General features: G+C 33.3%; 1 protein-coding gene across 5 annotated transcripts in view; it reads left to right on the forward strand.

Moving 5' to 3' along the window:
- Positions 1–11,118, forward strand: part of LOC106473645 (kin of IRRE-like protein 3) — a 345,725-nt gene that overhangs the window by 36,917 nt on the left and 297,690 nt on the right. The window contains exon 2 of one of the 5 annotated variants that reach the window (XR_002614036.1): positions 5,283–5,349. The exons of the other annotated variants lie outside the window; for them this stretch is intronic. The gene's annotated coding sequence lies outside the window, so the exon portion shown is untranslated. The remainder of the gene's footprint in view (positions 1–5,282; positions 5,350–11,118) is intronic. 5 annotated transcript variants of the gene reach the window in all.

The following is an 11,118-nucleotide window of genomic DNA, read 5'->3' on the forward strand; positions in this document are numbered from 1 at the left end:
TGTCATGCTTTAATGTTGCATAACTGCTGGAAAATAATTTATCTTCTTTTGATATGTAGTGCTTGAAATACTGACAATGATATAATTTCTACTTTCTCCAAACCTCTTATAAATTAAGACAAGCCTTTAACAATTCTCGGTAACTTCAACAAAGTCCATATCATTAAGTTTCTGAAAGGATACAAAATGATTATTGATTTTTTTTGTATGCTTCAGTTTATTTTTATAAATTAGAAAGCAGTGAGTCAGTGACTGGTAAGTACGTTTCAACCTTGAAATTAAAACTATGTTGAACGGTGTCACTAGCAGCTTCGTCGAAATAACTGTTGCCACAACCCTCCCCGTTTTCTTCCTTTTTTTTGTCTTCTTTTTGGATGTTTACTAATGTTACTGTAAGCACTATTGGCAGATTGTGTTTTTGTTTTTCACTCATATTCTTCAAAGTGGCCTCTTGCTGTCTGAATATATGAGAATAAGGACTGAAGAATGCAAACGGAAACAGAAGTTTAAATCATATTTTTGCAGAATTTTACTTGTTTCATTAAAACGTAAAATTGTCGAGAAAACTACCTCAAACTTGTTCATCTTCTTACTGAGATTTTCAGCATCATTTATTATCCGTCTTGTTTGACTATTATCATTGACCAAAGAATCAAGGGCTGTATGAATTCCATCATAGGTATCAGTTAAAGCCGTGATATTATCGGTATATGCAGACCATCCAGTTCCAGACTGTTGTTTTACAATCTTATGATCACGGCCAATAGAAGAAAACAACAGTTGCCAACGATGAGTTGATGCAAAAATATGACACAACTTGCAAACTGCATATCCCTGCAGTCTTGTCTCTAACAAGATTTAAGAAATGTCCAGCGTAGGGAACAAAAACGGCCAATTTATTAATTTATTTGATTCTTGCCTGCAAATACTGTACAACCATATTTGAGGCATTATCAGAAGACTGACCACGACAATCAGATAAAGTAATTCCTCTCTGTTGCATGTAGCTTAATACATCGGCTAAATATTCTGCTCCATGACCACAAATTGGGATAAATTGCAGAAATCGCTCAATTGGAGCTTGATCTTTATGATATTGAATTGTAAAGGTTAATTGATCGACGTGGGATAGATCTGGTGTTGAATCAACACGCAGTGAATGGTACAGTTTAACACCCTTGAGGCAGATATGTTCTTCACAAATATTGGCAGAAAGGTATGAGGGATTTTCTTTACTGGCACTTCCATGCTATTCAATGTGCTCTTTGAGAAATGGATCAAACTCGCGCAGCAACTCTAATGCTTATAAATAATTGCCATTGTGCTGTGAACCTTTGGTTTCATTACATCCACGTTATGCCAAACGTTTTGTTGCCAAGAATTTCATAACAGCGATAACTTTATTTAAAACATTTTGCAGTAAAGTCGCTTGTTCTTGAACTGTTTCAATAATGATGAGTCTATTTTGGCCAAGTTCCTTTTGACAACTGCAATAAATAAACATACAGTTTCGAAGTTCAGGGCCATTTTCACGTTCAGAAGTTCGAAAGTCTGCATGCTTCCAATCATCAAAACCCGTTGTAGAAAAACTCGAATTTGTACTACAAAAGAACCTGCACACAAATCAGTAGACTGTACCATTCACGACGAAAAAAATCGCCATTATGCAATTTGCTTATAAAAGCCGAATGCGATAAATACCTTTTCTGGGCTTCATAAATGCTTTCAGGATTCTTGAAATCCCACTCATGATCCTAGCATAATGATGGACCGTTACTAACCCAGAAATTACGTAGCTCGTTACTAATAAGATGCCACAATGTGGGATCATTTGATGGATTTGTTTCAGTAGAAGAGCTTGTTGCAGTTGTCAACTGTGGTGCTTCCGACATTACCTGCACCATCAGTAGATGATGAAGTTATAACACTCTCAACATTATCTTTTTTTCTTTTTTTTACTGGGGGATAATACTTGAGCTCACGCATGCAAACGATGATGGGGAGGAACTGATTGTGCAGTATTTTTTACTTGAAGTCACTTTAGCTGTTTCTGTTTCTTTCAAAACTTTTTCTTCGTTTTGCAGCACCACTTTTATAGAACCGCTTATTTATCTTTACAGTATACTGGAGCATTTAAAAAAAACTATTTATTTCATAAAAGATAAAATTTTATAAGTAAAAATGAATATGGTACAAGATGAATATGAGTGGAGAAAATGGCGAATGTGTGGCTGCTAACTGATATTACATTAGTCATATTAAAGAAACATACAATAATATGCGATTTTAGCAGTGGTTAAGATGCGAAAATATGAGGTTTTATTGGCTATAATAAACAAGAATGATAGTTGCTTCAAAAACTATCATTTTGTAGATTTCCGTGGTTTGTTAGATTTCATCTTAATATAAAAATAAATCTCAGAAATTAATCGTCTCGGCTCTTGAAGTGTAATCTTTAGATTACACAAGTGTAATTTATAGCAATATAAGTGTAATTAACACCGTTTAGCACATCACTTGAATTAATTGTTTTGGATGGAGGCCCCTGGATGGCTCGGGGCCCTGAGCTTACAGCCCAGTTAGCCCATGCCTTAAGACGGCACTACTTAGTGCCTTAGATGTATTTTTAGGAATAAGCAAGAATCAGAGTGAAATTAAACATTTAAACTCCTAGTTAACACTTATTAATAATTAAGATTACACTTTTTCATGTAAAACAGTTTGAGATCGTTTCTCCATGTTTTCAAGGAGGAGATTTTAGTGAAATTAATTTCGATGAAAATGAAAAAACAAATGTTCAAAAGAACGCTGATAATCTTTTCCGTGTAATAAAATAAAGAAATCTATTGAAACATTGCGTAACAAGCATAATTTATAGATCTAGACTCTTAGTCAGGATCAATGGATTTCGTCAATGTATTATAATTAAAGTTTGTAAATTATATTTTGAAACCAGCGATGGTATCTAACTTTATAAATAGGATAAAAGTTTAGAAATCACATGGTTTTATACATTTCCATTTATTTTATTGCTACCTTTATACAACAGTTTACTTGCACAAGTGTAAATAATAGTAATATAAGTTTGAATAGTTCTGTGTGTTTTATTGTGGTATATTATTCTAAAGTCTTTAATAATTGAGTATAAAGTTTTGTTTTCCATTATAGTTCCTTGTAGAGCAAAGATTCTAAATGTCATCTTCCTTTCACATTATATGTATATAAAACGCCCTCGTGCTAAGACAATAAGGAATAGTTCTGTGTTATTGTGGTATATTATTCTAAAGTCTTTAATAACTGAGTATAAAGTTTTGTTTTCCATTATAGTTCCTTGTGGAGCAAGGATTCTAAATGTCATCTTCCTTTCACATTATATGTATATAAAACGCCCTCGTGCTAAGACAATAAGGAATTGTTTGTTATAAAGAATTAGAAAAAGTATGGTATAAGAAATACCATCAATGTCTTTTAGAATGTGAATTTGGACGCAAATCACAAGCTTTATTTACTGAAAAAGGTGTAAGTAAGCTTTCGTGCTAAATCAATGTAGAAGACAAAACAATAATAGAGAAACATTTCATTCAAACAAATAACGTTCAGGAATTAGCGAAAACAAACAGACAAGCGTTTGTGAAGTAATTTAAACATTTGTCTTGTATAATATCGTGTTCTAATTATACGAACAAAATTCCATTAGTTTGCATTTTGTAATTTCAGAATTAGGAGAAGATTGCCTCTCCCTTTTATACGCCCCCCCCCAGTGGCATAGCGGTATGTCGGCGGACTTACAACGCTAGAAACCGGGTTTCGATACCCGTGGTGGGTAAAGCCCAGATAGCCCTTTGTGTAGCTTTGTGCTTAATTACAAACAAACAAACCATTTTAGATTTCCTTTTAAAACTATATTTACACTGATACACCCACTAAGAATTATAACTGGTTTCATTAATGGAGAGTTTAGGGTGAGACGCTATGCATAAACCTTATAAAAATCGAGACTCGCATATATTGCTGCATGATTAATGGTTCAGGAAAAGCATGGTTGCTTAAAACATTAACCTCAAGTGCCATTATGTACGTAACACGTTGGAACTTCTCATTCATTCAACCAAGTTCCTCTGTTATACATGTTCAATTGAGATAACGCATGGTACAAACTTTGTAGCTAAATAAGCCATTAAATAATCGTATATAGATAACTTTAAGACTTAATATAATAAGATATTATTTTTTATTATAAAAGCTAATCATTTTTTGTTAAATATGTGTCTCTAAATCACGACTCTAAAAAAGATCCAATGTATCAATTTTCCATATTTATAAGGTTGAAATTAATGCTGTACTTTAGCCAACTACTATAGTATAATGCAGAGAGTCGAAATGTGTAGTACGTGTGTGTTTTCTTATAACAAAGCCACATCGGGCTGTTACTGTGTCCACCGAGTTGAAACTAATACCTGATTTTTAGCGTTATAAATCTGAAGACTTACCGCTGTCCCACCGTGGGACAAAAATGTAGTTCATCTATTTCTAACTTAAAAAATACAACAACTGTGCAATAAAACCCCCAAATGTTATTAACAACTATTACAGATCGAAAATTAAGATTTGATTCCTTCTGAAATCGAATATTTACTTTACTTTGTGTTTGCACTCGTTGAATTCTAATCCAAAGATCGGAAATTTTCCTGAAGCTTTATTCTAGGCATAGCTGTAAAAACGCAATTATAAATGTGAGCACAAAAATCTGAAGCATAAATTTTGTATGGTTTGAATTTCGCGCAAAACTACAAGAAGGTTATCTCGCTAGCCGTCCCTAATTTAGCAGTGATAGTCAACTAGTCAACAACACCCACCTTCAACTCTTGGGTTACTCCTTATTAACGAATAGCGAGGTTAACCGTAACATTATAAAACACCATTGGTTGAAAGGGCGAGCATGTTCTACGCCCGGTTTTGAATCCACGTCCCAGTCCCGTAGTTTGCAAGCTAAGCTGCCTAACTACCATGACGTACCAGTTCCTGGAAACTACGAAACATTATTATAAAGTAGATTATATAAAAGTAGTTTGGAGATATCTTGTTATAGTTTAAACACACACACACGTGCGCGCTCATCTTTTATACATAAATGTGCGTGTGTATGCCATACATTTTTTTTAAAACTACAACTACATTTCCATGTTGTTGTTTTTTAAACCTATAACTACATTTCCATGTTGTTGTTTTTTAAAACTATAACTACATTTTCATGTGATCAGAAATTATGATCTTTTGTCTAGCACACCCTCTACTCTTATGTCTGAAAAAAAGTCAACATCAACATCAAAGTACGACTTTGTTGATGGGGTAAGGATTATCAGAGGATCACTCCATCTTAAGTTAAGTATTACGTGAAAACACAAGAATATACAAAATGGAAAGTTGGAATGTTGGTTAAAAATATCTTGTTTCTTTTTATATAACTCAAAATACTGGTTTTATATAGCGACTTTTTATTAAAACCTTTTATAACAGATGTGATATATAATATTACTGGCTTGTGTACACCGTTTTCGATCTTCGTGTTCACCGCACGTTCACATGTTCATGATCTTTAATAACAAAGCTTCTTTTACAATTCTCGGAAGAAAATAAATCATGAAGATGTTCTAACAAAGAAGTAATTCTAAGCCACGAACTCCCCTCATCATCCGTATTGGATCTTTTCTTTCTTTTTTTTTTCCTCCAGAGAGATAAGAATAATATATAGGGATTTACGTATATAATCTCAGAGGAGGGAATTTTTTTTAATTTAAAACAAAAATACTTTAGAACATTTTCCCCCAGATTCTAATTAACGCTAAGTCAAGAACTATAAAAACCTACATTGTTTGAAAATTGTTATTTTCAAATGTATATAAATCGTTATGATCGTTTTGTTTATATAATTTAATTAATTTTTAAATGCCAATAGCTTATAAACATGCATGATACATTTAGCACACCAGAATAATAAAGAAATTATCTTAACATCTAAACGTACAATTCGAATATTAAAGATGAATCTGGTATCGGATTGCTTCATTTAAATTCCAGCACATTAGTAAAAGTTAATTAAAATATGTCGAGAAGAAACCACAGCAAAGCTCATATTTCTTTACAAACTAAACATCTTTTTAGCCGCGGCACAATGGCTCCGAGTATAAGAATGAACTAAGTATAGGAAAAGTCGCGCTCAACACTTTGAGGCCGTGGATGCGTTATAAGAATGACAGTCAAATCCCACTATTCGATAAATGTAGTCCAAAAGATAGGTGTAGGAGCTGTTAATTAGTCGATGTACGTCCTGTCTACCAGTCCACAATTAGGGACGGTTAGCGCAGATAGCCCTTGTGTGTATTACATTAACCAACAAAAGCATTACAACATAGCACTGGTTTATTTACCCATGATGTGTAAAATCTCTAATATTTCTACGCTCTTTAAGTTTCACTAGATCAATGTGGATTTCATTTTGGTTTTATAAACATATAACCAACTAAAAATCTGTTATTTTTTTAACCTTAAGCAGAAATGATGAGAAAATGAAATGCATTTAAATTGATCACAAGCTTTTTATAGCAACTAAAACATTACATTGAATGTTATTCAATCCATTTACGTGACATTTCATGTTTTAAGTCCAAATATTATCTAACACAATTTTGCTTTTGTGATTTCAATTAGTTAAACCAAAATTAAGGATGCACTGAAATTGTAAGTTTAAGTCTTAACTTCTGACTGTCCTAGCACAACTCATTGACTGTCTAGAAACTCTTTTAAGTATAATTTCCAAATCAAATATAGTTATAAGACTTCCCAATTCATTAAATGTTGTTTATTTTTCAATGTTGCAATATTTCTGAAATTTGAAACTGGCATACGTGTAACAAGAGGGAATTCTCCATAACCGCGGCATTTGAAATTATTTTAGGCTGGATTAGAGTAATCTGAGCCCCCCCCCTTTTTTTATTGGTTATATGTTTGTGCACCCGCAACACCAAGCACGCATCTCTACTATCTTACCCTCAAATTGAAATTCTTTTAGGCAGGATTAGAGTAAATTAATCTGAGACCTTGGCTGTAATAAAATACATTAATCGAAAGGGTTTGACCTTTCGAGTCCAAAACTGTAATCAACTGGGCCAATAGATGTCGGAACAATAAGCTAAAAGTTTGTGCTTGGAAACAAAAAATCTCATTCTGTGAGCCGCTATGCCGTGGCTAAAGTACTTAAAGGTTTTTCGTTGTACAAAACTTGAAGATAGCTTTGATATAGGGAAACATATGTTAGCTGAGTTCTTGCACAATCTTGAAAGTCGAGTTGTTCAAACCTTGAAAATAGCGTTGATAACTGGACCAATTGTTGGTTGAGGTGTTGCAAAAGAAATATCTGCTGAAGCTTTTCGCCAGACACTAATCATAGCAGAACCGTCTGGAAAATGATCTACATGAGCCGATGTTTCCATTTATGAACGTTATATTTTAAGATCTGTGCGAGAACTCGGCTAACAGATGTTTCAGTATTTTAAAGTGTAGCATGATATAACATATTTGAGCTGTCGATTGAAAGATTATTTCAATGTGACTTGCTATCCTATCGCTATTAAGTCATTTTTGAGTGTTATTATTATTATTATTATGAAGTTTAGGGCAATATTAGCATAATTTTAGAACTTGTAACGTGATTTTCAGGTTTTACAATTTTAAAATTACTCTCCTTCCGATTTCAACTCCTAACTTTATCTACCGTTAAACCATCATAATTCCTTAGGTATTTATTGTTATCTAAATTTTTCATAATAAACGTTGGGATACCACAGAGTGAATTTTCATCCATGAGAAATATCGTAAGAAAAACCTAACTTGACACCTTAATTGCAAGGTGACAGATCTAGATTACTAGTAGATTACATTTCACACCTGGAATTAAAATAAAAACGTAATGCTTAATTGAATGTTAAATTTCTTAGTTTCGACTCACAACCGGTAGAAAAATTATTTAAGCAATGTGCTGAACACAATCGCCACTAGACGTTTTGTTTTTACAAAATATGTAACGTAGTTCAGCTTTTTATTTTCTAATTTTAGGTTTCCATAGATCCTAAAAGCAAATTATAGCTAACAGATTTTCGAAGTTAAGTATTTAAAAAATACTTATAATTCCATCGTGTCAATGTATGCCAGTTTTGCTTTCCATACTTGTCTTAATTAATGCCTTTCTATTTATAAATAAGCCTGATTCTTAAATTTTCGCATTTTATGACTAGCTTTCATGTTGTTGCTCTAACCCTATAATTGTCGGTGAACTTATTCTGTTATTAACATGACTATCTTTTGTTCGAAAATCTCAGAATAGCTTAAGTTCTGAACTTATTAGGCTTGACTGAATAGGAAGGGATCCATTTACTTACCTACAAACCTAATACTGTTAGTTTTTTTTTTAATTTTACTTTTACTTGATTAGTGCTATGATAACTTTTTGCTACAACTTTTCTAATGTATCCTGACATACCATAAAATAGCGTATATTTTCAGGAATATTCTATCGGATATAATTAGCCTCAAGAAGTTAAGTATGATTTGACCAATAAGTTTTAATTACGTTTTTTTATTATAATCGCCACAGGTATTTAGGTACTTTTAGCATTTACCATAAGATGTAGCGATCAGATTTTGTTGTTGCCATGGTTAGCTGATCGTTTAGGTCATTAACCATAACAATGACTATCAGTGTTGTTGAGTAGTAAGTAGGCAAGAGATACGTTTAGCATTTTTCCTAAACTACAGATGTCGTGAAACACAATTATTTTCCCCAGTGTAGTTAATATATCTGAAAAGGCTAATTAGATGCTGCACTAAAATTTATCATATTTTAGTTAACCGATTATTGCGAGCGTTTGCACTCCTCTCTGCTATAAAGCCGAAAACTCGCATCACTATACAAAGATTTTAATGCGATGAAAATGTTTAATTTAATTATTAACCAGCGTTATACGTTTTAAACAACAATTACCCGAAAAGCCTGTTAACTTTTCTATTTCCGTGAAAATACATGATTGTATTCATTTATTACAAGGCTATTTTATATATAATGTGAATTTCTCTCTTAAGTACACTTGAAATAATTCAAATTAAGTAGCACGTTACTTCGGGCATTGCTACTTTATTGGAATTGAACGGTTAGATTTCAACAATCATAAATCTATTTGAAATTAGATGTCAAACCAAATGTTCATTATGTAAGATATTTGGTTTTGTTTTATTTACAAGTAAAGGTTGTCACGTTACAAAGAGGGTTTGGTACGTTATATTAAGATGATTTTGGCTATGCAAATTAGCAAGACTCGTGACAACTACAGTCGACTTAAATTCACGATGGAAAAGCATGTATCAGACCTCCATTTTGTCACTCTTTGGCATTTCATTGTAATGTGATGCCACAGGAAATTGAGAAGGATATGTAACAGCTCTTTCAGATGCGATACATTAATGTACTCGCATTATAAATGTGATTAGACTGGAATTTAAAAAAATCCAAGGTAAAGATATCCCTTGTATTTAATGGTATCGGAAAACAAAGAAATATGGATCCATCTGGGGAACCAGAACCAGCCAAAAAAAAAACGATCTGCAACAATCGAATCCTAGCTACCAAACAGGTTAGAATCCACCAACACAAAAGGTGTCCACTTGCCCCAGGCAACAGTATGCAACAAAACGGATAAAGATATCCGTATGGGAAAGTCACGTGTACACAAATTTATTTCACGAGATGTGTGTTCAACTATATCCTACCTGAAGCAGCTGGAGAATGACACGGGTATTCACGATATTCCATTTTAGGCTCTGTGAAACCACAATCCTCGTACACTAGTTGAATTATGGTAAGCTAGCAGGGAAGGGTGGTATGCTTTGACATGACATCCTTACCAAGTAGTCTTTTGCTAATGAAATTGCGTTGCTTGTCTATTGTAAAGAAGCACGGTCGTCAGATAGAGTATGACCAGAACTAGTGATATTTATTGTAACGACCCAGTGAGGCTCCAAAACATCATTTTAATAATAAAAAGAAAACTCTCTATAATTTGAATATTTTATGTATGTCAATTACTTAAAGAATAAATCAGGGCACAAGTTTGCCCTCTGGTATAGCTCTGGATTTGGAGCTGGCGAATCGGGTTTGATTCCTTGGATTCCACAAAATAGAATATGTTCGCCCTTTCAACCGTGAGGGCGTTATAATACGACAGTCAGTTCCAATATTCGTTGGTAAAATGGTAGCCCTACAGTTGGCGGTAGGTTTTACTGCTTAGTTGCCTTCTCTCTAGTCTATCACTGTTAGAGCAGGGACGGCTAGCGGAGCTTTACGCAAATTTCAAAACAAACAAACAAAAATCTTTGAAAACACAATTTGTTTGAGTTTGCAATGGCATTATTGTTGTTTAGATGTCTGTTGTTCTTGAAAATTGGATCGAAACCATCCACAATCCAAACTAAGGGACTATCATTCTTATAAACTACTCGTATTATAAACTGCGGACAATTGTGATGGGAATTCGAACCCTCAGATTGCGAGTCGAGCGCCCTAACCACCAGGTCATGCCATACATTTCAAAGATTACAACATAATTTATTCAAACGTAATATTTTTAAAAAAGACACTTTTCTACATATTTATATTTTTCCTTACAATTGTTTCTTTGTGAATGTTTGAATACAATGACATGAATTATAACAAAGTAATGAGGCTCCAAAAACATTTTAATATACCGTACTCAAGCTTTTATATACGACGATATTCAATATTGTTTTGATAATAACCATACAAAAAGGTGGTGTAAGCCGACAGACCAAACTGACGGCATTAGCATGACTAGGACTTACCTAAGAACATTTAGGTGTCCATAAAATGCTTAAGTTTGGTATATTAAATGTTCGTTTACATTTTAATATTCACCGTTGCTACGAAGAATCGTAAAATACTTCTACTTCAGTCAATTCTTCTGGCTGACTTTCATTAATACTTTTCACCATTAAAATGTATTAAGTTTGCTGCTCTAAACAAGAGTATCTTGTATTTTCTTGAAGGTAGTA

Source organism: Limulus polyphemus, unplaced genomic scaffold (assembly GCF_000517525.1).
Source record: "Limulus polyphemus unplaced genomic scaffold, Limulus_polyphemus-2.1.2 Scaffold132, whole genome shotgun sequence".
Lineage (NCBI taxonomy): Eukaryota > Metazoa > Arthropoda > Merostomata > Xiphosura > Limulidae > Limulus > Limulus polyphemus.